Consider the following 5,000-nt stretch of genomic DNA (forward strand, 5'->3'; position numbering starts at 1 on the left):
GGGAATTGTGGTAATCAAGATAGGATAAGATAGGGTCGTCAAAACCACTAAAATCATAACATAAAAATGCATTGTGGAATACTCGAAAGCTTCTTTTTTTTAGTCCAGCAAGATGGTAAACATAAAAAAGCAGAAAGAGAAATGAGACTTTTATTTTGATCGAATTTTCTATTTCATATATATATTTTTTTTACTTTTAGCAAAAATGGGAATTTTTTCTTGTTGCTTGAATATTAACTATTCAATTAAAATGAAATATTACAACTATAACAGGCATTTTTGTTTTCAAATTCAAATTCGTTGGAACAAAAGAGGCCCGGCTGGGTACTGACCAGACCAGGCCATGAGAATAAGAGGGTCCTTTCGAACAAAATCAAGACAAAGAAAAGCGGTCTTCTTTATTTTTCTTGATATTCTTGGCTCTTCTGAGCCCTTCCTTTACTTTAGATAAAGAGATAAAGGAAATTGATGATAAAAGTTGTACATATCTATATAATATAGTAAAGAAGAAAAGAGAGAAAGAAAGATTCTTTCCTTTATCTTATGTGCTATCTCATGTAGTAATTATCTTTTTCAATTGGGAGAGATGGCTGAGTGGACTAAAGCGGCGGATTGCTAATCCGTTGTACGAGTTAATCGTACCGAGGGTTCGAATCCCTCTCTTTCCGTTGATGACTTGATTTTTTTTTTTCAATTTTCGAAATCCTTTGTTCTTATTCTTAGTTAAATGTGTGGAATAGACCAAACCCTAAGAAAATTGGAAAATAAAGCAAGGAAAAACCTTTTTTATTTTATTCTTCACGTCCAGGATTACGTCCGGGATCATTAGATAGGAATCCAAAGATGAAGAGAGAAACAAAAAATATCACTACTGTGTAAACGAAGAGTTTGAGAGTAAGCATTACACAATCTCCAAGATGATTTTTTTGAAAAAAAGAGAATAGATCATCCATTTTTCTACCGCATATCCTAGTTTGACACCAAGCAATGAAGCTCTTTCTCTAAAAGTTTCTCTAAAAGAATTTTCATAAATTCTTTTCTAATTTCTAATAAAATAAGAGTTTTTCATTAACCAAAATTTTTTATATACACAAGAGGAGCCTAATAAGGTCTTTCACTGGAAAGGAAAGCGTCAAAAAATAAGGAAATAAGTTAAGCCGGATTTCTCGTGACTATCCAAGAATTTCAATGTTTGAATCGAGGTTTCAAACGGTAAAGCTTATCTGATTTTATTTATTTTAGAATTTTTTCTCGAATAAATCATGAATTTTCTAGGATATTATTAAGGATCTCATCGAAAACTTACAGCAGCTTGCCAAACAAAGGCTAAGAGAAAAAAGAACAGAGGTATGACTGGCATAATATCTACGATTGGATTCAAAAAAGCATAGGCCTCGGGCAATTTGCCGAAGAAAAAACTACTCGAATAAAGGGTCGAATTAAGACAGATACCGATCAAACTAAAGGTATTAAGCATAACAGACTTTTTGTTCTTGGAGATAATTGCATTTTGATTGAGTTATTGATATAAGGAAAAGGAAAGTAAGTAAGGTAAACAAAAAATCCTTCTTTTTCTTTGAACCCACCCAATCAAAAATCCTCCTTTTCTCAAAGGAGAATTGAAAAAATCATATTTTCATACAATATCTTAATTGAATTATATGTAATGATCAATAAATTAAGTTGAATTCTATATCTACACATACCAAAAACATAGCAAAATCCTAGTACCAATCTAATCTATTCTATAGATATTTGGACTAGAGTTGACAAACAAACAAAACCAGCAATATACTTTATTAGTATCGAATAGAAATCTAAATGGGGCGTGGCCAAGTGGTAAGGCAACGGGTTTTGGTCCCGCTATTCGGAGGTTCGAATCCTTCCGTCCCAGAACATATATATATTCTATGAGAATATAGATTGCTTTTTTAACAATGTTCTGTTTAAAATCGAAATGTTAGCTGGAATGTGGTTAAGGAGCAAAAACTTGACTTAATCTGGACTTGTTTGGCTTTGTGCCTAGACAGCTCGCATTTCGTAAAAATAAAAAAGACTAGGACACCCCCTTCTTTTCTTTTGATTTATGCTGCATCAGTCCCATAGAATGGGGTAGATAGGAGTTAATCAGTAATGGGAAGGCGTTCATTTCAATATCTATAAACGGTGACAATTGCTCAGTCTATTTGATCGAATTGATAGATACGAAAACCTCCCTATTCTTTGGATTTTATCAATCATATGAAAAAAAAGAATAAGAATTAAAATCTTACCTTACATTAATCTTTTTTTATCCATCTCATAAAAAAATTGGATTTGTTGTTTGGTGTATTTATCTATTTTAAATCATTGAAATCGTTGATGATTCAATTAAAAAAAAGATAAGTCTTTTTTCCTAAGATGATCAAAATTTCTTCAAATAATGATGTCGAAAGATAAATCGTTTTAATCATTCCTTAGAAGCTGAATCTTTGCTATTTGAAGAAGTATGAAATAGGTCAATCTCTCCTATTGAGTCACGTGAAGATGCAGAATCAAAAAGAACTCATTTATTCGTCTTATTTATTAGTATTTATATATATATATTAATTAATATGTTAGACAAATTAATATTATTGATGGGGTCTTACTAAGACTTCTTCAGAAAAATCTTTATCCACCTATATCTATAGTATATAGATATATAAAATACTATAGATTATGGTGTTTATACATCAGCCCAACCAATGACTATTCATGATTCCATAATTGAATCAATTCCATACCGGTTCTTAGAGGAATGTTATGGTAAAACTTCGTTTGAAACGATGTGGTAGAAAGCAACGTGCGACTTGAAGGACACGATCCGTTGTGGATTTGTACATCCACCATTTTATGTAGGAATGAAGGTGCTCTTGGCTCGACATCATTGGTAATGTAAAGAGTCCATGATGGAGCTCGAGTAGAAAGTATTAATTTATTTCTCGGGGCAAAGGTCTAGGGTTAATGCCAATCAATAAAAAAATTGGAACAACTTCGTAAATATATCTTCGGTATGGAAATCTAAAGAATCCAATTCGAGCAAGTTTCCAATTCCAAAATTTCTTGGAATTGATCAAACTTTTTCGATCCAAAGTGTTTCACCCGGGAATCCATCGTCTGTAGGATTCTTTCATAGAAATCGCAAAAAGGGTATGTTGCTGCCATTTTGAAAGGATTAAAAAGCACCGAAGTAATGTCTAAACCCAATGATTAAAAATAAAAGAAAGATAAAGGATCCCAGAACAAGGAAACACCTTTTTAATTGTCTTAATAACTGGATCAGACTGAAGAATCCAAATCGATTTTAAACGAGACAAACAAAAAAGGAGGAAAGACCGCTCAATAAATGAAATTGCCGAAAGATTTTTCTTTGAACTGTTTGAAAGTTATCCAACTTGAGTTATGAGAGTACGAATGGTTTCTTTTTCATTTTCAGAAAGAAAGAAGAAAAAAAAGACTAACATCTTTAATTGATTTGATCATTTTATGGACCCAGTTGTCATTTCTTAGATAGAATTCCATACAGAGACAAAACCTCGAATCAATCATTTTTCTCGAGCCGTACGAGGAGAAAGCTTCCTATACGTTTCTAGGGGGGGTGTTGTTCATCTACATCTATCCCAATGAGCCGTCTATCGAATCGTTGCAATTGATGTTCGATCCCGAAGAGAAGGAAAAGATCTTCGTAAAGTGGGTTTTTATGATCCGATAAAGAATCAAACTTATTTAAATGTTCCTGCTATTTTATATTTCCTTGAAAAAGGGGCTCAACCTACAGGAACTGTTCAGGATATTTTAAAGAAGGCGGAAGTTTTTAAGGAACTTCATCCTAATCAACCGAAATTCAATTAAGGAAATAAATTAAGGAAATACAAAAAAGGGGGTAGTGATTTGTATATAACTTTGTATGACTTTTCTCTTCTATTTTTTTGTATTTCCTCCCTTTCCTTTTCTATTTGTATTTATTTCTCATTGCTTCCATTGAATTCCGTGTTCTATAACGACAAAACCTCTTATTTTATTGATCTTCTAAATCTAAAATTCGGGCATTTCCTTCAATTGGGTGGTTTTTGGAACTCTACTAAAACGAAGAAAGAAATCAAGTTTGCTTATCTCACTTAACTTGATTGAATCCATTATGGATTCAATAAATCTAAGTAAATTGTAGTTTTGTTTTCCACTTAGTCTTTATTTATTCTCCCATCTATACTTTTTTGTATCTATTTTATTTTTTATTTGGATTAGATTTGTAGTGCCAATCCAACACAAGTCCTTTTTTTAATATTTTTTATTGTTTTCAATTGAAATTTCTTTTGCTTTTTTTTCAATATTCAATATTTATATTGACAACAGTGTATCGAACAAATATAATTCATTGTGATAAATGAAGTGGATCTATTTAGTTTTATTTTATGTTTTAAATTAATTAGAAAGTGTGAGTGTATTTTTTTAGATTTCTTCTTTCAATGGTTTTTGGTTGTCTTGTCTAATCTCTTTATTTCTTTTTCTTCGGATTGGATCTACACAATTTTTTCGATATTTTCTTCGGGTTGCTAACTCAACGGTAGAGTATTCGGCTTTTAAGTGCGGCTAGTGTCTTTTACACATATGGATGAAGTGAGGGATTCGTCCATACTCTCGGTAAAGTTTGGAAGACCACGACTGATCCTGAAAGGGAATGAATGGTAAAAATAGCATGTCGTATCAACGGAAAGTTCTGAAAAAATTTCATTGTTCCTAGATGGGTATAAAACCGTGTTAGAATTCTTGGAACGGAACAAAATAAAGTTGGGTCGAATGAATAAATGGATAGGGCTGCGGCTTCAATTAAATTATAGGGAAAGAAAAAGCAACGAGCTTTTGTTCTTAATTTGAATGATTCCCGATCTAATTAGACGTTAAAAATTTATTAGTGCCTGATGCGGGAAGGGTTTCTTGTCCCATGAGTGGATTCTCGATTTTTTTAATGAATCCTAACT

The 5,000-nt window shown here is 32.1% G+C and overlaps 1 protein-coding gene, 1 non-coding gene and 1 pseudogene across 2 annotated transcripts in view; all 3 read left to right on the forward strand.

Moving 5' to 3' along the window:
• The window catches only part of LOC132640940 (ATP synthase subunit alpha, chloroplastic-like), a 3,275-nt gene extending 2,695 nt beyond the window's left edge, over positions 1 to 580 (forward strand). Inside the window, exon 1 of the mRNA XM_060357744.1 lies at positions 1 to 580. This exon is cut by the window's left edge and continues 2,695 nt beyond it. The gene's annotated coding sequence lies outside the window, so the exon portion shown is untranslated.
• TRNAS-GCU (transfer RNA serine (anticodon GCU)) lies at positions 581 to 668 on the forward strand. The gene has a single exon. It is a non-coding gene; the product is annotated as a tRNA-Ser (tRNA).
• A 1,175-nt stretch (positions 669 to 1,843) lies between these two features.
• LOC132640942 (maturase K-like) overlaps positions 1,844 to 5,000 on the forward strand; it is a 4,378-nt pseudogene continuing 1,221 nt past the window's right edge.

Source organism: Lycium barbarum, chromosome 5 (assembly GCF_019175385.1).
Source record: "Lycium barbarum isolate Lr01 chromosome 5, ASM1917538v2, whole genome shotgun sequence".
Lineage (NCBI taxonomy): Eukaryota > Viridiplantae > Streptophyta > Magnoliopsida > Solanales > Solanaceae > Lycium > Lycium barbarum.